This window comes from Malaya genurostris, chromosome 2 (genome assembly GCF_030247185.1).
Source record: "Malaya genurostris strain Urasoe2022 chromosome 2, Malgen_1.1, whole genome shotgun sequence".
Lineage (NCBI taxonomy): Eukaryota > Metazoa > Arthropoda > Insecta > Diptera > Culicidae > Malaya > Malaya genurostris.
Genome location: NC_080571.1, coordinates 68,183,460 through 68,210,438, shown reverse-complemented (window position 1 = coordinate 68,210,438; position 26,979 = coordinate 68,183,460).

Sequence of the window (26,979 nt, the reverse complement as noted above, 5' to 3'; positions counted from 1 at the left end):
ACCATCGAGGCTTTTCTCGACGTTGGAGAATCGAATGTGTTCCTTCAGAGCAATTGCCGTTCCTCTTCTCGCGTGATCTATATTACATATGACGTTATAACCAGACACAGAGATTTGTTCATTTTCCACCTCTTGTAAAAAACGATGTCGAGATCTAACGTGCGGATGAAACTCTGGAGGGCGTTTAGTTTGGTTGTATTAGTGATTGTGTTTATGTTGATCGTAGCAACGATCTCACTACAGTGGCGACAGGTTTGCTGTTGACCGTGGTATTGGACCGCTGTACATTCTCCGTTCATAGTGACAAAAGAAGGAATGTTCTTTTTAACAAGCATTTTCGCCACTCGCACTCCTGTCGAGATACCGCCGAAAACGAATTTCTCGTCCCTCATTATTTCGTTGACCGAAAGTACGTCACCGTAGTCTCGTTACGTCTTCAGAAAGATCGAATAGCTTCACTTCCACTGCTCCATCTTCCATTGTTATCCTTAATTTGTATATCTTCCCTTCGATCTCGGTCTCATGAATATTATCGTGCTTTTGAACTACGTTTTGTGCTATCGTAAGTTCACTGACCTTAACGAAGGCACATCCCAGACTTCTGCTTGGTTGGATACGCACTACTTGCTCTTTTTGTAGCTCGAGGATCTCGCTCACGAAACTATGAAGCTCCTTGTAGGATGGCTTCCGCGGAAGTTGTGAAAAGTCAATGCTGAACGTATTTTCGCGTCGTCTCATTACGCCTCTTTTCACGCCGACTCGATACGATACAAAGGTGTAAAGCTTTTGGCGACTTATCGCCGAAAACAAAATCTCTAGAAAATTATCCGTGCACGACTTCTAAGTTTGGTAAAACGTGTCTACTCTACTTGGAAGTTGAGCGCTAACTGACTGTTCGGGACCTCGTTGAGGTTCAGAATTTACTTCTGCTTCCACTAAATGTGATCCCCAGCAGATTGTTCAGCATCCCTTAGGGGTGCAGAATTTACTTCTGCTTTTATGTGTTTTTGTGTCGTCAATTTTTCCCATCCTACTAGTACAACCCTTACCATTTCCCTTCAATCCTTCTCTCTTATATATCGGGTAAATGATGCTAAAAACAAATTGATGGCAATGCACAAATCTCCAAATATCAAGGGGAACGTGCCATTTGAGCCAATTTGATCTGATTCCTGATTCCTGAAGTGCGAATGCTGAAAGATAGTTCATTGTATTTAGCCACATTGAATAACAAAAGAAATATCTATGATTATCATCATAACACATCTTTGAACTGAATTCATTAGTAAGCCACCGTTTCGCTCATAAATGGTGATTCCATTTTCAAACCTACAATATCGAAGTAATACTTTCGAATCTAGTTAAATGTCATAAATTCATCAACCAATCACCGGGTTAAATGCGATTAGGTCCGAAAAATCTATCGCCGGTAGTCCTAAATTGTCCTGTTAGTTATCGCAGAATCAACAGCTGAACGGCAACTAATATACTAAAGCAAACACGGTGGAAAACGGCATCTCAACACACAGCACCAAAACGAATCTCTACCGAGCGAATTAATGTAACCTAGTTTTGTCATCCGCTCACTGCACAAGCCACCTGTTTCATTAGCAAGTAGCCACCGACTGAAATCAAAATTGTAAAATGGCATATATTTATAGATACACTTTTGTGCGAAGGTTCATACGATGTAGAATGTAGCGATACATCCTGCCGAAGCAGAATTGCCACAAAATAAAATTCAAGGTGTAAAGCAATGATCGACTCCGTTGGTTGTGCGGGGGGAATCAAACGGAGTACATCATGATGACGTGTTGTGGTTGACTTCTGAATACATAGATGTAATTGGTGTGCTATTGAAATATTAAAACGACTTTGCAATACATGATTGAGTTAAATGTTTCCGAATCGATTGGTTGTTATATTATATAAATCCATCAACAAGTGGCTGAGTTATTATCGTTCAAAATTATGAGAGAAAAGGGTTACGCGACGTGTTTTGCAGGTTGAAATGTATTACATTAAAAGATAACGCTAGTTGCTCTCCGAAAAGACTGGAACTGTCGGTCTCCGTTTTTCAAACGCCAGTTCAACATTAGAAAAATCTACAATCTATCCCGTGATTCTTAGTACGTTAAACGGATCGAGCAAAGCCTTCGTCGTAAACCCAAACTGTTCTGGTCGTTTGTTAATTCCAAAACAAAAAGAAACTGGTCCTAGTCGTTCAATGTTCTTGGAAAATGAGACAGCCAACAATGAAATCGAAAAGTGCCATCTGTTTGCTGTTTGCATCTCACCACAACGATGCAGATAGATGAAGCAATAGCTGTATTACCGCGAGGCGTATTTAGTTTCGTGTTGCCTTACATGATGGAGCATATGGTTATTGCAACCTTGAACTAACTAAAGCTGACATTTGCTGCTGGTCCCGATGAAATTCCTTCGTCTGTGCTTAAGAGCTGTTCAGTCGTCTTGAGTTACCCGTTCAATCTTTCGATTCAACAAAGTGAGTTTTCTACGTGTTGGACGTCGTCCTTAATGTTTCCGGTTCACAAAACTGGCGACAAGTGCAATGTTGCCAATTACCGAGGAATCACTTACTTGTGCGTATGATCAAAACTGTTTAAGACCATTATTAACGACTTGGAGTCACTACACAAGGAGTCGCATGGTTTAAATCCTACTTGACGAAACGTTTTGATCGGATTAAAATTGAATCTTCAACATCGGCGACTTTCACGAATCTTTCAGAAGTTCCTTCAAGGTAGTATACTTGGCCCATTACTGTTCTCTAGCTTTATTAATGATGTATCAACGCTGTTAACGTCGGAGTGCCGATTATTTTACAGAGAGTCAGTCGTAACAGCAATCGAAATGGGAATGCTTCATCCTTTATCTGGTGTCCAAATCAATACTTTAGAAACCACTCCTCAAAACGGAAGTTGACAAACTGCTTATGAGCCATCATCCGAAAAATGCGTGCAATATAATAGTTCGGCTGAAAAGTTCATATCGTTTAATAGAAACACACATTTTTTGGCCAAAATTCGTTTTTATTATTCAACCTAATTGCCATCAGAGGCGATACAGCGATTATAGCGATCTTCCAACTTTTCGATACCATTTTTGTAGTACGATTTGTCCTTTGCCTCAAAATAGGCCTCAGTTTCAGCGATTACCTCTTCATTGCTTCTAAATTTTCTACCAGCGAGCATTCTCTTGAGGTCTGAGAACAGGAAAAAGTCACTGGGGGCCAAATCTGGAGAATACGGTGGATGAGGGAGCAATTCGAAGCCCAATTCGTTCAATTTCAGCATGGTTTTCATCGACTTGTGACACGGTGCATTGTCTTGATGAAACAAAACTTTTTTCTTCTTCAAATGAGGCCGTTTTTTTGAAATTTCGTCCTTCAGACGCTCTAATAACGCTATATAATAGTCACTGTTGATGGTTTTTCCCTTTTCAAGGTAGTCGATGAAAATTATACCATGCGAATCCCAAAATACAGACGCCATAACCTTATCGGCCGATTGTTGAGTCTTTCCACGCTTTGGGTTCGGTTCATCGCGTGCAGTCCACTCAGCTGACTGTCGATTGGACTCCGGAGTGAAGTGATGGAGCCATGTTTCGTCCATTGTTATATATCGACGAAAAAAATCGGTTTTATTTCGATATAACAGCTCCAAACACTGCTTAGAATCATCAATTCGTTGTTGTTTTTGATCGATTGTGAGCTCACGCGGCACCCATTTTGCACAAAGCTTTCTCATATCCAAATATTCGTGTATAATATGTCCAACACGTTCCTTTGATATCTTTAGGGTGTCAGCTATCTCGATCAACTTCACTTTACGGTCATTGGAAATCATTTTGTGGATTTTTTTCACGTTTTTATCGGTAACAGCCTCTTTGGGACGTCCACTGCGTTCATCGTCTTCGGTGCTCATATGACCAGTAGGAAATTTTGCAAACCACTGACGAATTGTTGCTTCGCCCGGTGCAGAGTCTGGATAACACTCATCAAGCTATTTTTTGGTATCGGCGGCACTTATTTTCATCAAAAAGTAGTGTTTCATCAACACACGAAATTTTTTTTTTTCATTTTTTTCACAATAACAAAAGTAGCTTCACTCAAAATTCAATATCTCACAAACTAATAATCAGACAGCTGTCAAATTTATACACGTATCTTTTAAAGGTTGGTACTAACTGAAAATGGTATGGATTTAATTCTAGTGGCGCCCTCTCATAGAAACGATACGAACTTTTCAGCCGATCTGTTAGTTAACACATGGGCTGGACTTTTCAGCCTAACAAAAAGTGCCCGATTTTTTTTATTCAAAATTAACTTTATTCATCAAGGTAATCTCTATCAAGAGCAACGCAATCATTCTATCGCCGCTCTAACATTTCAATACCACTTTAGTAGAACAATTTTCTTCTGCCTCAAAATAGGCCTCAGTTTCAGCGATAACGCGATAACGATAATTCGTGAGAAATTTCTTACCGGCAAGAATTTTTTTTTCAGGTCTGCGAACAACCAGTAGTCGCTGGGATCCAAATCTGACGAATACGGTGGATGTTATATTATCACTCACTTTTCTCATAGATGGCTAACCCGTTTTTCACAAACTTATGGCGTTTTTCATTGAAAAACACTGGTGGCGTGGATTGCTCTGGTTTTGCACTTTCGAACAGAAATCGCAATGAAACACCGTCAGAATGTTGCATTTCTGCTCGAAAGTACAAAACCAGAGCAATCCACGCCACCAGTGTTTCTCAATGAAAAACGATATTAGATTCAAATGAAAGGTCTCATGGCCCCATAAACAGTTCCTGAATTTCATTTGAATCCAACTTCCGGTTCCGGAATTACAGGGTGATATGCACCAAAAATGGGAAAATAATGCCCTAAAAATGTGAAAAAATGTTAAAAAAATGTCTTTCACTTTTCTAGGAGATGGTTGAACCGATTTTAACAATTTTCATTCGGCTTGAACCCCTGCTTCCGGAGGTAGAGTGCTTAGTGTAGAAATGGCAGTTTCAAACAAATTTTTTTTCATAAGTTACCTCTTTATAATTGTTAGTTTTTTTATCTAGTTTGCCTGTAACCAAATAATATAACCTTTGATAATCCAATGAAAGAATTTTATTCAAGTTCGACTACTAGTACATTTTGTCGTGACTACGACTTACTTTACTATGGGGCGCCTTTTCAAAATGTACCCTCTGAGAGAGTGATAAGTTTTTGATCGTGAATATCTCTAGTTGTAGCTAGCGAATCAACATAATTTTTGCTACATGCCATCGGAAATATGATCACAATTTTATGATAAAATTTTCAGTTGTGTGACATAATTTCAATTAATTTAAAATTAAACTTTTCTGAAATGTTTGGTATAAACGATTATTAAAGAGGATAATTCATAAGGCGCGTTTGCCTTTCTGGTATTTTTAAAGCTCATATCTCAGTGATCTGTGAAAGGATTTATATAATCTAACTAAAAATAGAATCGAAAATTTTCAACTTAAACGTGTGTTGCAACAGCATTGAAGTATTTCAATAGTACAATATTAAAAACCTCTCTCTTATTTGTCCCATGTCAACACCAACCAATCAGAACGCGTTCTGAGGAAGAGAACAAAATATCTTCTGCTGTACAACAAATCGTTCGAGAAAAATGTTCCGAACAGTGCTTAATATCGTAATGAGTTCCACAATTTGGTCCTTCTGAAAGGCAGGAATGAACCCCGTACAGCAACCTGATAGTTTCTTTCAATGAAATGCAAATCCGAGATGAAATAATCGACATTAAAATTCGATATGCTGCTATTTTTATAGCCGTTAGGACTGCCCATTAGTGAAAAAGCTACAAACGGAATCACGTAAACCATTTAAGAAAAATTGGATCAGTTTGGATTCTATCGTCACTGCGAGAAGATGTATTGTGTGTCGTTTGCAAAGCTAGTTTCGCTTCCGACAAAAGCGATTACGTCTCAGCTGCTAGTCGTTTGCATTGGTGAAAAAAAAAACGAAAAGTGGACAACGGTGGAGAGCATCACACAAAATCAGCCGTTGTAATGGCTCTAAAAGTTTTCTTAAGAACTATTAGGATTTCTTCTTCGCAAATCGAAGGTAAATATCCTGAGTTTAGTGCAAATCTAGAAATGTTTGATTAGATTTGTGCACTTTTCGCTGTGTAAAATTCACAGTAATCGAGATCAAGTGAAGCCGTCTTTGCTTTTGCGAAAAAATGTGAAAAAGGGGAATGCTTGCCTAATCCATACAATACGTATTCACGATATCCAGTTATGTCTCTGACATTACCCACCCGCCTTTCTTTTTTTTCCCTTTATGGGCTACTCTGGCCGAGGGGGTGGTTACAACGATCCGCACTTTCCATACCGGACGAACTAGGAACCGGCCTATCATTGATAGGTTCCCTCCAGCATGTAACCCAAGCGACAGATTCCTTTTCGGTTATCAATTTGCAACGAAAGATACGAATATCTTCTATTGCAAGTTCACCAGAGAGTTTGTCACTTGGGCAGGAAGTGTGTGCTTCACCCTGTAACCAGTCAATCATTGAGTCGTGCGTCTGTATCGTATTAGAATTTTGTCATCCCACCAACTGCTTCTGTGTCTTAAATGTCCTCGTCGATGAGACTTTGGAAAATTTCGCTTTGTATCCGCTTCGGTCTTGGCCCTGCTTTCCTATACACCCAAACCTCCGTTTACGAACACTTTTTATACGTTACCTCTTTTTACGTACCTCTTTTTACGAACCAAATCCCAAATAACGTAATCTTTTTTTACGAACCTACTTCGTAAAAAGTGGTTTTGTCATTCATCGAAAGCGATTTCCGACTCCATGTAAACTACTACAATATGGGTATTTTCGGAACGGGTTTAAAGAGTAGATTCCGGAAAACGATGTTTGAGGTATTTTGGAAATCCAAGATGGGGACTTCCGGTTGATTGATATTCCTCGAAAACCCTTACAATATGGGTATTTTCGGAACGGAATTGATGAGTAGATGTCAGAAAGCGATGTTTGAGGTAGTTTAGAAATTCAAGATGACGATTTCCGGTTTGTTGATATTCCTCGAAAACCCTTACAATATGAGTATTTTCGGAACGTGGTTAATGAGTAGATGTCGGAAATCGATATTTGAGGTGGATCTTAAATCCAAGATGGCGACTTCCGGTTGATTGATATTCCTTGAAAACCCATACAATATGCGTATTTTCGGAACGGGGTTAATGAGTAGATGTCGGGATATGATGTTTGAGGTAGTTTTGAAATTCAAGATGGCGACTTCCGGTTCGTTGATATTCCTTGAAAACCCTTACAATATGGATATTTTCGGAACGGTATAGTGTTTTAAAGGAATACCAAGTTAAAGGAAAATGACAAAAACTTTCAAAAGATACTAATAAACCGGAAGTCACTGTTTTGCATTTCAAAACCACCTCAAATATAATTTTCCGAAGTCTACTTTTAAATCTCTTTCCGAAAGTACCCATATTGTAAGGGTTTTCAAGGAATATCAAGAAACCGGAAGTTGCAATCTTGGATCCACCTCAAACATTGTTTTCTGACATCTACTCATCAATCCCGTTCTGAAAATACCCATTATGTAAGGATTTTCAAGATATATCAACAAACCGGAAGTAGCCATCTTGAATTTCAAAACTACCTCAAACATCGTTTTCTGACATCTCATCAATTCCGTTCCGAAAAAACCCATATTGCAAGGGTTTTCCAGGAATATCAACAAACCGGAAGTCGCCATCTTGGATTTCAGATCCACTTCACACATCATTTTCCGACATCTTCTCATCAATTCCGTTCCGAAAATACCCATATTGTATGGGTTTTCAAGGAATATCAATCAACCGGAAGTAGCCATCTTGAATTTCAAAACTACTTCAAACATCGTTTTATGACATCTACTCATCAACCCCGTTCCGAAAATATCCATATTGCAAGGGTTCTCAAGGAATATAAAAAAACCGGAAGTCGCCATCTTGGATTTAGGAATCACCTCAAACAGTGTTTTCTGACATCTAGGGTAAAGTGTTATAATATGCCCCCCTTAAGAAAACATTGAGATATTTCCAAGTGTATTGATATATTTTCCTCGAGAATGTAAGTATTTCATTGCAATACTGATGAGGAACATAATTTTCAATGATTCCAATAGAAAAGATGAGAATTGATTGATATAAACACATTTTCCAAAACGGCCACATTCTTGGTTATTTTCGCTCGCCTCAGACATAATGCCCCAGCAACCGTAAAATATGTCTCACAACAAATCAGTGGCATGACACACAACAAAAGACATTTTATCCCGCAACAACGATGCATTGTGCTTCTTGAAATGTCCATAAAGTTACTGTTTTGAGATAATCAGTATGTCAAAGAAATGGTGGATAAAACATCTATTTAGTCGAAGCAAAACTTTACATCGAAAAGCTGCCAAATGAAATTTTTAGTTTTTTCATACTTTCCTGCAAACGACAACCACCAAACTTGCATAGCAGAAAGATCCTACTAAAAGATAGTGTTAGTGATAAAACTTTGGTTCAGAAAAGTCTTCAATGATTAAGAAAGGGAAGGGGGCATTTTGGCTAGCAGGGGCGCTTTATAAGACTTTCCCCTACTCATCAATCCCGTTCCGAAAATATCCATATTGCAAGGGTTTTCAAGAAATATAAAAAAACCGGAAGTCGCCATCTTGAATTTCAGAACCACTTCAAACATCGTTTTCCGACATCTACTCATCAATTCCGTTCCGAAGATACCCATATTGTTAGGGGTTTTAGGCAATCTCAATAAACCGGAAGCCGCCATCTTGGATTATAAAACGAGCCCAAACATAATTTTTTTGCACTTACTCTTCACATCCGTTCCGAAAATAAACATATGATGCGCGGTTTCCACAATAATCACACAAAACTATTTTGCGAAGTAAATCCCAAATAACGTAAACTTTTTTCACTAACTACCTCTTTTTACGAACCCCCGTTTAGTTCGTAAATGGAGGTTTCGGTGTATAGTCTTTTATGTCTAAAGCGGTACAAACGATTATTACTTTAAAGTTCCTAAATAGATGTAGATATGTTTGGTTTACTAACACTATCCATTCTAATCTGCTCTGATTGTTTCTATCTTAGTCGAAGTTACATTACATTTCCTTTTCCCCATTGCATCGCTTTTTTGACTATGCCGGAGAAACCTGTTAATATCTCAAGCTAATAATTTATCAAGAATAAAGAAATAATAATAATTACTTTTTTTCTGGGTTTACCGGTCGGGCAGCTGAATAGAGCAGGTTCTAGACCGGGCCCATTTATGGATCTAGGATATACAATCTCAATTCCTTGTCAGACGAACTAGTCTATGTTGACCAACTGAACACTGGCAGCCAGGAATTGTGCATTGATCCTTTCATCATGCGTAAATTCGTTGTTGAAATATTTAAAGAAGATATTCAATAGAAATTATACTTACTAAACATGGCTTGATGGTGTACTTAATCTATAATCTTGGAAGAGGAAATAAATATATGTTTTGCATAGTAGAATATGAGTGATGATTGATTAGTGAGTGAATTATTAGTTTGGATCTAAGTAAAAGTGTCGAATGTCTGAGAAAGCGCCAAGAATACTACAATGTAATCTAAGAGAGAGCTACTTTCAACAAACAACTAAACTACTATGTGTGGATGTTTCGGGCGCTGTTATCCACTTCATTTGCGGTTCCAAGAGGTAACAAAGAGTACACGATTCGGTGATCATATAACCAACTGCATACTGCAAAAGAGATCAAATTTGATTAGTAGATCGCTTCGCTTCCTTGGATCAAAGTGTAGTATTTGTTGTAGCATGGACAATGCCTGACAAGTTTGGCACACTCAGAAAGATGAACATACCCATTTTACTGCTCCCATTCTGTTTATTGTTGCCTCTTTTTGTCATACATTACCCATGGCACCATTAGTGTGCATCCTTCTCCATTGAGTAAGGATACAGACAAGCCCTGGGACCGCGACAGCATCATTCAATCTGTCTCAAGGTTGTGCTAATGCCCAGGGATTACCCACCCGCCTTTGTTTTTTTTTCTTCTAAAATTCAAATCTTCATAGAGAATCGTGAATAAATTGGTAGGTCGTATTAGTGCATGGTTGAATGAACCGAATGTCACTATGCCGATATCCAGCATTTGGTTGCGGCAGTACCAACAATAGTAATTAAATGTAATAAAATGTAGCTCACTTCACTTTCTCACATTTTCACTAACTTAAATTCAAATGTAGTATATCAATGTAGCAGTATTATGCAACATAAATCTTCAACACTATTTTCTAAACTACTATTTAAATTGTAGTATTCGGGGGAATTTCTGCTGTAATATCATTTCACCACTAGGTGAATTAAAACAGGTTTTCCCATCAAGAATCTGTGTAAAATTAAAACACGATATAATTTTTGATCCATTGCTATGAAAATAACAAAACTAGCGTCACTCTCAGCACAATAACTCACTAACTAATGAATAATATCATGAAATTTTAACAGCTGTCTTATAAAGGTTAGTATTAACTGAAAAATGTGACTGTATTAAAACGAGCGCCATCTATGTGTTAGGCCCGGGACTCTTCAGCAGATGTGTTATTTGCCACCGATCACTCATTTTTGGAAACCTGTCTGCATGGCTTAGAGCTTTACATTTACATCATGACGAATTTCTTTACGAGAAATGTAAAAAGCTTTGTGTTATAAATATTGTTGGATTTTAAGAATCTGTAAAAAAATTTTACAAAAATCGATAAACCAGAAGTCACCACCTTGGATTCTGAGACATATTTTGCGGCGACGTTTCATGGAATTTTTTACAAAAATATGGGTTATATTTTCATATTAGAATCATATAATTATAAATTAGGATTGTGTGAAAAAGTTAGTCAATTGGAATTTAGTTCGTAAAACCGTGTTACATAGATCGAAAAGTTTCTAGAAAAAAGCTTCGTTAAAGGAGGATTTGTATATTAAGTTTAACAGTCTTTTATTTGGTGCTTCAAGTATTGACAATTATCGTTGAGATCTAAAAGTAAACTTGGCAAGTTATTCCATTGCATAGTTGCTTTACGTTTATAATTTGTATTCGCTCAAACTATACGGCACCACGAGTTCGATGGATTTATGTAACTTCACATCGTATAAATCTGCAGGTAAACACCAATCAGAGCATCTGCAACGCACAGAACAATGCATGCATTTGATAAATCTGTTTCTGTTTGACTCGTTCCCTGGCAAACCCGCAGCACAACCAAATCCGTTCGGCCGCTTCATTCGTCACCGCGGCGACACGCAGCCAATCAACCAAAGCGGAAATCGGACGCAGATTTACACTCGAAATTGAAATATAATATAATCATTAATTGAAAATCACAACATCCATTAAACATTGCTGAGGTCACGAAACATTCATACCGGTCTCCTGTGCAGTGTTGTGCTGTGTTGTGTTGCTGCACTCTGGAATTGATATCATCCTGAACCAATACACCCAGCTGGCAAACTGACCGACCGACCGGTAGATAATTGCAAACGGACAACCGACGGGACGTGTTGGTCATTCAAAAGTCATTTTCCGTGTCAGAAGCAATAGGCCAACCAAATGTACAACGGGACCGGCATGCCGTAACGTTGTAATGCGACTGTACGATACTCATATTTTCACTAATGACCCTCATGATCCCGATTGCAGAGAGTGATAAGGCTGTTTCCGGTGCGATCCATACAATCCGGTTTCGCACTGGAGCGAAAAAAATACGCGATTAACGGGTATGGATTCGAGGATGTTGCAGCAGCTCGGGAGTACGAGCATTTTCGATTTACGATGATGATGAGCTGAATGGATTGATCCCATCATCCTCTGTGATGTATTTTGGTAAATCATTTTCATTAGCCAGTCCTAATCTGGAAAAGATAAGAATCTCGATAGCCTGATAATTATATGGTTTGAACATTTCCTATCTGCATCGATTAGAAGAAGGGATTTTGATTTATGAGTACGGCCCGAAAATCAAGGTATCATGCAGCACAGCATTTATGTAGGTAACATTTCAACTTTCACCACCGACAAGTTTGGTGGGTTGATAAACAAGTACTAAATTATTGTTTGGATATCGAAGGTGGCATGAAAAAAATGTAGTAAAATCTTATGTTTGTAGTAACTTTCCAAAATCATAATCCAACAATTAAACTACAGTGTTAAGGAGCTGGTAGGGTCAAGCGGGTTTTCAAGCCTATCGAAACAAAACTCTGAAATATATGGGCCTTTAGTTTTCTTCATTTCATACTGCGAAAAGGCAAGAGCTTGCCGCATAGGCTCAAGGATTCAGCTTCGATTGACTAGAAAATTTAACAAAACATTCTTAAAATGTTTCATAATATCAAAAAACAAAGAAAAAAAGGGGGTTGGGTAATGTCACATACATAACTGGAGGACATGAATACGAATAAAAATGACATGTTTTTCTTTCATTTCCGAATAAAGATAATCATTCGTATTAGATTGTGTGAATTTTGCAACTTTCATTATTTCACTTCCAGAATTGTAACGAAGCATCTATACTGAAGTACGACTAATTGACGGCAAACCTATTCTACCATACAATTTTATTTAACACGGAACTAATAGAGTTTTGTTGATTTAGATACTCAGTAGAGGCAAAATTCGTTGGAAACATTTAAGTGGTTCTAAAAAACCGCTTTGCGTAATTTGTCCAATGTCTATAACCGTTAAAACTCAAAAACTAAATTGGAAATCTGGAACACGCTTCGAATTCAGCTTCAAATTTTCTGAATCTAGATAAAAAAAATCAGGTCATAAATTTAGTTCTAGAAGTAAGGAACTGAAGTTATTTTTAGAATTTCCCGAATTGCGTTGTAGAACTAAATCCTAAACTTGAATTCCAAGTTTTAATATAGGAACTGAATGCAGTTCTAGCATCTAGCCTCAGAAGTCATTGCCACAATTTAGTTCCAGCATGTAAGTTCTGAATTCTGGAAATGAAGGCTGAAACTGATTTGATGAAATAAATTCTGGAACTTAATTCAGAAATTAAACTCTGATTTTGAATTCAGTTTTAAAATGAAGGTTCGGAGTTCAGACCTAGTATTTAATTTCAGAATCCAGATCTGAAATTCATATCCTGAATTTTTTTTATGAATTCTGATGATAAAATCCTAAATCAGATGGATTCGAATCCCTAAATTACGAATTTCAGTAAACTCAGTTCCAACATATAGTAAAGAAACCAGTTTCAAAATCCAGAGTTAACAGATCGGCTGAAAAGTTCGTATCGTTTCTATGAGAGGGCGCCACTAGAATTAAATCCATACCATTTTCAGTTAGTACCAACCTTCAAAAGATACGTGTATAAATTTGACAGCTGTCTGATTATTAGTTTGTGAGATATTGAATTTTGAGTGAAGCTACTTTTGTTATTGTGAAAAAAATGAAAAAAAAAAAATTTCGTGTGTTGATGAAACACTACTTTTTGATGAAAATAAGTGCCGCCGATACCAAAAAATGGCTTGATGAGTGTTATCCAGACTCTGCACCGGGCGAAGCAACAATTCGTCAGTGGTTTGCAAAATTTCCTACTGGTCATATGAGCACCGAAGACGATGAAAGCAGTGGACGTCCAAAAGAGACTGTTACCGATGAAAATGTGAAAAAAATCCACAAAATGATTTTCAATGACCGTAAAGTGAAGTTGATCGAGATAGCTGACACCCTAAAGATATCAAAGGAACGTGTTGGACATATTATTCACGAATATTTGGATATGAGAAAGCTTTGTGCAAACTGGGTGCCGCGTGAGCTCACAATCGATCAAAAACAACAACGAATTGATGATTCTGAGCAGTGTTTGGAGCTGTTATAGCGAAATAAAACCGATTTTTCGTCGATATATAACAATGGACGAAACATGGCTCCATCACTTCACTCCGGAGTCCAATCGACAGTCAGTTGAGTGGACTGCACGCGATGAACCGAACCCAAAGCGTGGAAAGACTCAACAATCGGCCGGTAAGGTTATCGTCTGTATTTTGGGATTCGCATGATATAATTTTCATCGACTACCTTGAAAAGAGAAAAACCATCAACAGTGACTATTATATAGCGTTATTAGAGCGTTTGAAGGACGAAATTTCAAAAAAAAACGGCCTCATTTGAAGAAGAAAAAAGTTTTGTTTCATGAACACAATGCACCGTGTCACAAGTCGATGAAAACCATGCTGAAATTGAACGAATTGGGCTTCGAATTGCTCCCTCATCCACCGTATTCTCCAGAGTTGGCCCCCAGTGACTTTTTCCTGTTCTCAGACCTCAAGAGAATGCTCGCTGGTAAAAAATTTAGATGCAATGAAGAGGTAATCGCTGAAACTGAGGCCTATTTTGAGGCAAATGACAAATCGTACTACAAAAATGGTATCGAAAAGTTGGAAGATCGCTATAATCGCTGTATCGCCTCTGATGGCAACTATGTTGAATAATAAAAACGAATTTCATGAGGTTTAGGGGGACATGAGCATGAAAATCTTGCTCCCCAATGCAGACGGTTTTTTTCTGTATCGTTTTCGTGGTTTGTTTCTACGCCCTGCCGTTGGAAGGAAGCGGATTTTTTCGTGGAAAATAGCGATTTGACTTTGAACAACCACCAAAAAATAAAAAAATATCCAATTATCAAATTAAAATGTAGGGATCTATGGAAACATCTACTACAGCAATAATACTTGACTTTTTAACTTCTGATAATTTAGCGCTGAAATACAGTGAACACCGCTAATCGAAGCGTACTGAAAAATACTTCATTACCGACTTATTTCTCAATATTTTTCCACGAAAAACAGAACAAAATGTTGTTCGACTGATGCTTTGTATCATGCAAAACATTTGAATTTATTTTTTGAACGATAACCCTAGAAAAAAATCGCAAATATGTAATTCTTTTTTTCATCCGTTAGAAAAAACGTAGTTTCGAGAAAAGCTAGTTTTTATTCGTGACTAATCGTACCTGGGCGCACACCGTTCCCCTTTTTTTGTACCAGCTTCTCGGTTGCGTGTACCCTTTGGATTAATTCTAAATCGTTTCTAAGAGTATTTTATATCATTTTACGGAATTTTTTTCCGATTTTCTATAAATTGTTTGGAGGAACCTGGCCTTTACTAATTCTCGCTACGAATTTCTTTTGGATTTATGCATCTTTTCTATCAAGTCGCGAAACTAACTAAAAAAACAACAAAACATTTTCTTTTCAATAGACATAATCACTTTCAAATCCAATACAATCGTTCCAGCACTTTACATAGAATGATTTGACCTTGGAATCAATAATAACTTTCTCGTTCGAACCAAATCTTTTTTCCTGGAGAATATTCTTGAGCTCAGCAAAGAGACAGTAGTTGCTGGGGGCTAAATCTGTAGAATATGGTGAATGAAGATGAAAATTGGTAATTGTTTTCATTGATTTATGTACGGTTCAATTTCTTTGTGAAATATGTGAAATATGAGAGCTAACACGGTTTTATGCCGAAACGATCTACATCTACAAATCTTGTATCATATACAGCAGCAGATTTCTGATTGTGAATAAAAAAACCGAATCCCGTGAATGAAAAATATGCGTAACAGAACTAAAATTGAGGTAACAGCAGATCTTATGCGCTCTTTTTATTGGGCTGAGATTTGTTCTCATTCTCAGAAGACAACCATGCGCATTTATTCATGTTAACTTGAATATGTTCGGCCGCAGAGAACTGTTTTTGTTGTTGTCGCTCATTTGAATCACGATGTAAAAAATTGAAATTATAGTGGTCTATACCTCCAAAATGAAAGGTATCGGTCGATTTTCACTAACTTAGATTCAAAGTTTGAAGGTGCGTTTGAATTAGCGTAGCAAAATCCTGCACTCCTGTTACTTCTGTGTATGCTATTTAAGCTACATAGGGTAATATTAATTCAGCTGCATAGCACGCACAAAGATTGTATATGTTTTTCTTGTTATTATAATTATTATTTATCACAGCATATATGTTAATATTATTAGCTGTTTATATTACTTAACCACATCGGTATTGCTGAATAAATTTCAAATACATCACGACGCATGGAATTTCGATGCGACCGACGAAATAAACTCACCCAGCCCAAGGCCAAAATTGTTGATATCGGATAATCCATATCCAATAAAATTGAGTGATAATCAGCTTTGACGTTTACGTCACTTATACCATTATATCACCGGAGTGACTTCAAACCTGTTTAATGAACACAGAGTAGCATTAAAAGGAGCCTAACTTTGTTGAAATGCTGATTTCGAATCAGATCAGTGATACTGATAACGATGAAGACATTCTAAGTAAAACCAAAATCTTACTCATCAAAAAAAATTTGTTTCAAAATTCATTATAATATCTACAATAAATATGTGATATGAAAAGATAATACTGGCTATTTTTATTTACTCTGATATGCAGGGTCCGCCATCTAATTTTTTTTTTTTGAACTAGCGGTTATTTCGACATTGATTTTTTTTAACATTGTCACTTCTGATTTGACAGAAACATAGTTTTATCCTTCCGCTGAACGAAAATGGTTGTGTATACGCTTGAGGAATGCGTGAAAATAGTGCAGTTTTACTTTGAAAATCAGCTTGAAGAAGACACCGATTTTTGCCAAAAAATCATCTTCTCGGATGAGGCACATTTTCATCTCGGCGGGTATGTTAATAAGCAAAAGTGTCGCATCTGGAGGACGGAAAACCCGCACGTTGTCATGGAGAAGCCGATGCATCCTCAGAAAGTGACGGTTTGGTGCGGATTTTGGTCTGGCGGCATCATTGGGCCATTTTTCTTCGAAAATGAGGCAGGAGCCACCGCCACGGTCAATGGCGAGCGCTACCGCGCCATGATTAGCGATTGGTTCTTCCCGTAACTTGAATAGGAAGACTTGGACACCATTTGGTTCCAACAAGACGGCGCTCCGTGCCACACAGGCAACGCTACGATCGATCTTCTGTGCACAATCTTCGAAGATCCAATTATCAGTCGAAATTCGGATGTCGTTTGGCCGCCTCGGAGCTGTGATTTGACGTCGTTAGACTATTATCTTTGGGAGGCTGTCAAAGATAAGTGTTATGTGGACAAGCCAGAGACAATTCAAGCCTTGAAGGACAACATTGGTACAGCCATAGCTGAAATAAAGCTGCATACAATCGAAAATGTACTAACAAAACTGGACCGTATGGCGTACTGTAAGGCCAGTCGAGGAAGCCATTGGAATGAAATTATATTCCACAATTATTCGGAAGGATTGTACTTTAATATGAAAAAATAAATTTTGAAATCAGATGAATCATTTGTGTTTTATTGCATGTTGAAAAAAAAAGTTACATGGCGGACCCGTTTCTCATTCAATCCTTACAAGCACGACTACAAGTAAATATAGCCATATATACCAAATTCTCTGCGGCTTTTAACAAGATTTATCATCAGATTACAATGTCCAAACTAAGTAGACTTGGTTTCAAAGGCTCTTTTCTGAGCTGGATTAGCTCATACCTAACAGGGCGCAAAATGTCAGTGAAAATCGGTGACTACTTTACATCATCATTTGCTGTCAGCTCCAAAGAACCACAGGGTAGTCATCTAGGACCATTCATATTTTTGTTCCAATTAAATGATCTAAATACTTTTCTAAAATGTAGGAAATTATCCTTTGCTGATGATTTCAAACTCTTCCATCTCATTAAAACTACCAATGATTCTATATTCTCTATCTCACAAACCGTTCTTAAAAGAGAACCGTTCGTTAGAGACTTATGAGTTATGCTGGATTCAAAATTGAACTGAACTGAAAAAATACTCATGGAAAAAGCGGTCTTCACAATGATTACATATATTTTATATATTAAAATATATAAAGGATATGTAATCATTTATAATACTGTGGTATTCTTCAAAATAATTTTCTTCGATTCTTAAAAGAATAACCGGTTTGTTTGACCGTATACTGATAAAAACTATCAATTGGAACAGATTTAAGGTCCATTTAGAAAGCTTTTTACGATTTTCCACCCTTTTCAGTGATGGTATAAAATTTATAACACACTTTACCCTATATTTCCGAAACCGGAAATCGGATCCAGATGAAATTCAGGAATTACGTATGGGACCACGAGACCTTTCATTTGAATCTAAGTTTGTGAAAATTGGTCACGCCATCTATGAGAAAAGTTAGAACATATATTTTCATTTTTTTGCACATTTTTCCCCATAACTCCGGAACCGGAAGTCGGATTCAAATAATATTCAAGAATTTTGTATGGGACCATAAGTCGGTTTTCACAGTGATTGCATAGCCTTTCTATATGAGAACTAAGCTGAGCAGAGCTGAAGTAGATCGCCCGTAGCTGCATTTCGTGATTGACTAAATAAGTGGAAATGTGCTATGAACCAAGAAAATAAAGCTTGGGAGAAGCAAATCATTTTCACTGTACATACCCACTCACTCCCAACTTTTTATTGAATGATCATTAACGACGCTGGCTACGACCGAAGGCTGTGCTACTAAGGGAAAGCAAGGAATGTTAGTCCGATACTCGTTGTTTCAAGAGACCGCGGGTACCACGGTATCTCCACGAGCATCACGGGATAGGAAATTTGTTAGTAGGGAGGGAAAGAGATCCGGATATGTTTTGGTAAACAATATGATCTCAACAAAACCTGATGTTCGATACTCAGGACAAATATAATAAGTAAGAAATATATAAAATATCTCCAAGGAACGATCTCACCAGTATCTCTTTTCTCCTGTTAGCTCTGCTGTCAGCAACGCGAGATGAAACACGACCACTGAAAGAATAAAATAAAAACACTTGCGAATGGGTCCGCTGCAGATCAACCCTAGACCTTCAGTCTGAAGGACACGATCGACTTGTAAACTTTCACACATTCCATAGAAATCCGACAACACCGACAATGACATGCAGACGGCGCTTCGATCGGTTACCAGGTTAACATCGTTAAATTCTCAGTTTCCGCCGCTTGAGTATCTTTAGTTTCGCGGATCAATATTATTCAATAAACAGCACTCTCACTACTAAACACACACTTGTCACACCTGTACGGTCACTCAATATTACTATTTCAACCAAACTTTTAGCTATACGTATCAAACATCACATTGAAATTATACTTTTTCGAGAGCAGCACCAGGGCACCGCATCGCACTCCCAGTGATCAGATTGCATAATTTTTCTATATGAGAAAAGCAAAAACATGTTTTTTTTAAAGAAAACATGTAAAAATATGTTCAGTTTTTGTTCAGATAGGAACCCATCAGAAATCCTATCTCATATCTCCCCTTGTATCTACGATGACATTTTGTAGAAAGAACGGAGTTAGTAGCATAATGAGAGGGTGTGAGTTGGCTTTGTATGTAATAATTCATTTGAAATGCGAAAACAACTTCTCCAAATGCGTCAAGTATTTCGGTTTGGTCACTAAAGTGTATTTAAATTCTTGAATGATGTTTCAAATTGGCTTCGATTCATCCAGACTTTTTGTCAATTCGTTTCCATAGAAACCGTCTGTAACATAAGAAAAAAAAATGTTCGACTATAAATTATCATTACATCTTTTATTATTAGAGAGTGTGTTCCGGGAAAATATTCAGATATGTGCAATATCATACTATGTCCGAAGTGTGTAATTGACGGGTACCGAAGACAGATGATCGAGCTACGGGTGGTCAGAAATAGGACATTGGACGTAAACTGAAGTATTGGTAGGATCGGAAAACGTTAATTGTTTATAACCTAAATACGCGTCGATTGCAGGCCCTAAGCAAGAGATCGAAAGTTTTTTCTGTAATGTTGGAATCCATTTGATGCACACATTGCTTTGAGACGGGGCTGGACGATGAAAAGGTGATCTCGGAACACGGTCATCGGGATTCGAATGAGCTAACTTCTACCTAACTTCTAAGAGTGAAGTTATTTTTTTGTGTGAACAAAACATATAGATAAATATTGTTTTCTGTAAACCGCTGCCAGATAGTGAAACTTGGGATAGGTTAAACACACACACACACACACAAAGCTCACATACTCAGAAAGTTTCTTTGGAAACTCTGAGGGTGCTTTCAGTTCCGAATACGATTTTGTGCAAAATGCGTGTTTTGCTTTATGGTACTTTTAGAAGCCGTCAACATACACGTCAACAATTTGACTATCTTGTATGAGATTCAATTTGTAATTTGTCAAAGGCCTCCAGTAAAAGCATTATTCAAATCTCCACTACATTAAGCGAATTAACTAAATGTGAAAACTCTGGCAGCGATAATATTAGGATCATCACAAATAACAGGCACGTTAAATTCAAACGTTGGAATTATGCCAAGAATTATGGTTTATACTAATAGATTATTGCTGAGATCGATTGGGATTCCACAGTTATCGAAGAAATAGTGAATAGCATGCTTTTTTTTAGGTTCAATTGATTTATTCCGGTTGAATAGAAAAAATAAATTCTGATTTATTGTGGAATCTTCCGTATCACCATGTCCCTTCACCGGGTCACTTCCCTTGGAGGATGGACTGAATAAATAATTGATTCTCGGCCCTTGAACAAGGCTCACAATGAGCCCGTACATTTACATACACATGTACTGGACTATATGCTAACAAGTGCAGTCATTTTACACGCATTGAATTATGGATAGAAGTATTCCCTCGAGTGGCGTTCACAAAGTGCTACGAAGTTGTCCCATTGTATGTACCGTCACTCCCTCTAGGGGTACTAATTATGCAAATTGTATCGTTCCGTTGTCGAATAACCGCAGTCACACTTTGCCGGTTTGCCCTTCTAACACTTTGCCTTGAAAACTACGTTCGTTCTCTTATAATGGACTCCAATTGTTGTACTATTCTGCAAAAACAAGATTTTTAAACCAATATTGTATGCAACTGATTAATTACACAAGAGATATTTTTACAAGATAATGAAACATAATTACAGCATCTTGATGGATAGCAAGACAGGCATTCAAATTGCTCGCATTCTCGACCAACACCGAAATTCCACCGTGCCGCAGAGCAAGGCATATTTAGAACATAATTTATACCTGGCCATAAATTTACAGCCAACAAGACAAACCCTGGACTACTGGTGGTGCGGTGTGGCATTGCTGGGATTCCGTGACCGTGACAATTGATTCGTCATTTCCGGTCAGTCAGAGCTTGTCACATGCACCAGAACTGAGTGCTGTCGGTCGTGTTCATTAAGCGCAATTTATGCCCACACTTTGGATGACATCCACGTCATTAGCAAAAGTGGTCCCCCCCTTCTCGCACCCTCGCACTTGTCCAGTAGCATATGTTCCTCATCACTCGGAAACTATTTGAGTGGCATTTATGTGTTGGGCTAGAAAATACACACTCTGGAATGGCGATTGATTTATGATTATGGATGATAGCCGGCTACAGCAAGCATACTGCTTCTATCATTTGTTCATAATCGCTAGGGGTAGATGTGGTAAAATCCACACTCCCTGTTGCATAACGCACTTCTTCCGATTTCGCAAAATTGATTGAATGCAATTTCAATTAAATCTAATCTAAATCAAGGAGTTTTGGTATCATAAGTATTCAGACCAACAACCATTTTTTTAATAACTATTTACTGAATTTAAATTGGGTGCTCAGCCACAAGTGGTGACTTTTCAGCCCTATTATATATATGATTTGGTTATTAACATGAAGACATCATTTCCTTCCGCAATTCTGAGATTTTTGTGTAGGATAATCTGTAAACCTACTTTTTTTTATAAAAAAATTTTTATTCAGGCCAATTTGCGTACAAGCTTTACGTGGCCGAATGAGCCATGTTTTTATTAGATAAAATAATTTTTCTACCGTTGGATCTCGATGTCACCCTTTTTCTAGGGGGAGAGAAGCTTCCATTTTTATCTTGCGATGAGTGAGGGGCACTTTGTTCGTGGCTCGTCTCGTCCTCCATTGCCGCATCGGTGGTATCGTTGTCGGTTTCCGTTTTTTCTTCGTTTTCCTTGTAATTCGCATTCTTGGGTTGGTTGTTAGTTGCTGTAGACGCGCCTTGTTGTGCATTAATTGCAGTTAAGTAAACCTACTTGAATTATGTAATGGGGAAAAGGAACTTATATACTAACTTACTAACTAATACAGAGAGCGAATCGATTCAATTGAAGATTGCATCGATTTTTGTCGGAATTTGCTTATAATATTATGTGACAATACATCCAATGGTTCTATATTCGAGAGTCTGTGTAACTCATTTGTACTAAACCAGGGAGGACACTTCAAAATCATTTTCAGAATTTTATTCTGAATCCTTTGAAGCGTTTTCTTCCTGGTGGAACAACAACTTGACCAAATTGGTACTGCATAAAGCATGGCTGGTCTGAAAATTTGTTTATAAATTAACAATTTGTTTTTTAGACAGAGCTTAGAATTTCTCTTTATAAGAGGATATAAACATTTAATATATTTATTACACTTTGCCTGGATTCCTTCAATGTGATCCTTGAAAGTGAGTTTTTTGTCATACGTTAAACCTAAGTATTTAGCTTGATCAGACCATGTAAATTCCAAGCCATTCAATTTGAGAATGTGATTATTGTTTGGTTTAAGAAAAGAGGCTTTTGGCTTATGAGGAAAGATAGTTAATTGCGTTTTTGCTGCATTTGGTTTAATTTTCCATTTTGACAGATAATCACTGAAAATATTTAAACTTCTTTGTAGGCGACTGCAGATCACCCTTAGATTTCTACCTGTGGCTAACAGAATTGTGTCGTCTCAGAATAGCGATTTCTGACAACCAACGGGTAGATTTGGAAGTTAAGAAGTGAAAATATTATACAAGATTGGAGCTACGCTCGAACCCTGCGAAACACCGCCTCGTACGGGTAGCAATTCAGATTTACAATTCAGATAGCTAACCTGGAAATCAGACATTTTTGCTATTAAACCTTTGTGCCAAACACTGCACAGTAGTCCGAAACGGGAAATTAGCGTGACAAAAATATTTTCACTATTAAATATTAGTTTTTTGTAGTTGGTGTCCTCACAAAAGTTGTTTGTAATCAAATGGCGCTCCTTTTGATGAAAAATGTTACTAGGGTGGTCCTCATTTAGATTGAAATCTGAAATCGAACTTTCTTAATTGAATTCAAAAATGATTTTATTGTACAATAGAGTTGTAGGAAATTTTATTTTGAGCAACTTTGTTGAAAATAGCCCCTCTCTAGCTCCACATTTGATAGAGTTACATCAATGTTCTCGAGTAAAAGTAGGATGGCTCCTGAAAAATCACTTTTTTTGTTCTAACTTTTTTATAAAACTTTCTACGGAAAAGTTGTCTTCAGAATAGTTATTTTGGGCAGCAAAGGGAAACAGATGAAGGATAATTTTTGTTTCAGATTATCCAGCCTTCTTGCTCAACAATCAATCGCAAGGGAACCAAACAGATAGCAAATAATGTACAGTAAGGAAGCGCAAGAGAGTCGAAATAAATCAATTCGCAAGTATAGGCAGTTCCATCCGCAGAACTTCAATCGTTTAGTGAATCTAGAGAATGTATTCAAAAGATTTCTATTAACGTCTGATCCTGTAATAGTATTCTCGAATAGAGTAACAACCAACGTGAGTGTACTCCATCTTCCCGATTATGCAGCTGAATTAACATTTTTAATTTTAACACGCTAGAAGACAGCAATACCTTATTTTAATATGTATAGCTAATAAATTTCTTACATGAAAGAGCATTTTTCAATGAAAAAACCCAATGTTTGAACACAATTTTAAAAATTTAGAAAAATATCTCCTCCGCCATTTTTTTTTATAAATATGCTCGAAAGTATTTTCTATCACATGAAAGAAACCGATTTTTTTCCATTTGCTCCAATGTTAGATATAGCAGTTTAAAAATGATCTGTTTTTGAACTAGTTCTGCTCATAACTTCGGTTCAGAAAACGCTACCTGAATGCGCTAGTCATGAAAAAATTGGTTTCAACAAACTCTAAAAGATATTCAAAGACACCAAAATCGAGAAGTGAAAATTAAGAAAGCTAGAGCAAAAAAACTGATTTTTTTAAGAACACCCTAAATTGCTTTATTAAAATAGCTGTAACACTAAAACCGTTAGAGATACTACAATAGTGTTTTCGGCAAAGTTGCTTGATATAAGTTTTCTCACAATTTTGCCGAAGGATGCAGTCCTCTATCTCAACACATACGGAAAATAATTTTTGGATCACCCTAATAATTAGAACCACCCTAATACCATATACTTTAAAATATGGCTTATCTTTCACTGATCATTTGTTCTGAAGACATCATAGCTCTAAAGTATAAGGCTAAGCCACAAATGTTTTTGTCCCCCTAAATTGTGGATCCGGACCACTGTGCATTGTCCTTTCGAGAAATGAGACACACAAAAACTACATCGATGTTTCTGCTGGATTTTTATCAGGTTTGAGTATAGGAATTACTTCAGCGTTTTTCCATCTTTTCGGGAAGTAAGCTAATGAAAAACACTTGTTGAAAATTTTAACCAGGAGTCTCAAGGCAACATCGGGAAGATTTTTAATAAGAATATTAAAAATTCCATCATTACCAGGAGTCTTCATTTTCAATAGGACTCACATATCACAATAGTTTCATGATCCACATGATTTTCAATGTGAGATCTGTAATCCAACCAATTAGCTCTATGATAGTTGAATATAGAAATAATTGGATTAATTATAGCTTCGTTGAAAAGTCTGAATGTTACAGGAAGATGATCTGAGTCAAAGTCAGCATGTGTAATCGGTTCACTACAAATGTGACTTTGATCCGTTAGAACCAGATCAATTGTAGACGGGTTTTTTACGGACGAGAAACAAGTCGTATTACTGGGATGAAGAACTGTGAAGTAACCAGCTGAGAGTTGATTATGAAGTATTTTACCATTACTGTTATTTTGCCTACAATTCCACTGGACATGCTTAGCATTTAAGTCCCCTATTACAAAAAAATTCGGTCGATATCTTGTGACTTTTTGCAAATCGCCTTTAAAGAAATTTAATTGTTCGCCGGTGCATTGGAATGGCAAATATGCTCCAGCGATGAAATAAGTTCCATGAATGGTTTCAACTTCGACTCCCGAGCTTTCAATAACTTTAGTATTGAAAGAAGGTAAAATTCGATATTTAATTTGCCGTTGGACAAAAATGGCAACTCCACCACCCATTCCAGTAAACCTGTCAAATCGATGAACCAACTTCATCTTCACTGGATTTCAAAGATCGAGCATTCCAATTTAAAATATTTAAATAATTATTTACCATCACTGTTAATTTTTAAATTCATTATAATATTATTTGCAAATTGCCATCCGATTTGAAATGCTTCAAAAGGTGATGAAGTCGAATTCATTCGGATGACCATTTGAAAAAGTTGATCTTCTAGGTAGATCATTTTATTTTCAGTTATATCGCCTAAATCAACTTTATTTAAAGAAGCGAATGGCATTGCAGGAATATTTGTAGGTAGACTGCCATTAGAAGAAGATGATATGGCCGATCTACCTATAAATAAATTGTTTTCGTTAGAAGATGAACTGCAAGGCGGGCCTGTGTTTAGATTATTTACATTAGAAGAATTAAGTGGTAGATTTCTACCTGTTATACTAGCATAACTGACATTAGAAGAAGATGATGACGAGGTCGATCTACCTGTCAATAAATTGTTTTCGTTAAAAGACGAATTGGCAGGCGTACCTGTTTTATGTTTTAAATTCGAAGAAATAAGTGCCTTAGAAGAATTAGGCGTGGCATTTGTAGCGGTTTTTTGTTTTTCATGTATGTTCTGCAAATTTAAGGTCGTTGATTTGACTTGTTGTCTAAGCGAACGAGCGTTTAAATTTTCTCCCTGACAGGACATTTCAAATAATTGGATCTATGATTTCCATCGCAATTTGAACATGAAAATTTATCAGTGGTTTCATTCATTATAGAAACGTCTTTCGAATACGACAATTTTTGGTTCCATGGCCGAAGCCTTGGCAACGACAACATTGCGTTAAGTTCGCAATACGATTATGCCGTTTATAATGTTCCCAATGAATTCTAATGTGGGAAATGAAACGTACTTTTTCTAAAGTTTTCAAATTGTTTACATCACTTCGGTTGAAGTGTATTAGGTGAAGTTCACGGGGAATTCCAGAGCGTTGTTTAGAAGTACCATTCGCTCTTTTTTTCATGAGTATTACTTGGAAAGGACAAAACCTAGCAGTTCTTTTAGTTCATTTTTAATTTCATCAGTACTTTTATCATTTGATAAGCCTTTCAAGACAGCCTTGAAGGGTCTGTCTGATTTTGTATCATATGAATAAAATTTATGAAGTTTCTCGGACAAATATCGAATAAGACGTTCGTAATCATCCAATCCATCAACCAAGACTCGACATTCTCCTCTTCGTCCGATTTGAAATGAGACTTTTACTTCCGGGAGAAAATTAGAAAGCTCGGTACGGAACGCTTTGAAGTCGGAAATCATCACCGTCACTGGTGGCATAGATTGCTGTTTCTTCCCAGAACGACAAGCGTCCATTTTGGGAATTTTTGAAGAATTTTCTTCTATGTCGCTACAATCGGATTCAGGAAGAATCTCGTAAATATTGTTAGACGGCATAGAATCAACGGAAGGGAAATCCGTCCGTTGTCTTGTACTTTTACATTCAGATTCTATAAGATCGTGAATGTTATTAGAAAAATGTTAAACAACGGATTGTGATTTATGCGGTATTGAATTATTTTAGCCTTAGGCTTGCTGCCTTTCCGGTTGGACGCAGGCATTTTTGAAATGAATGAAA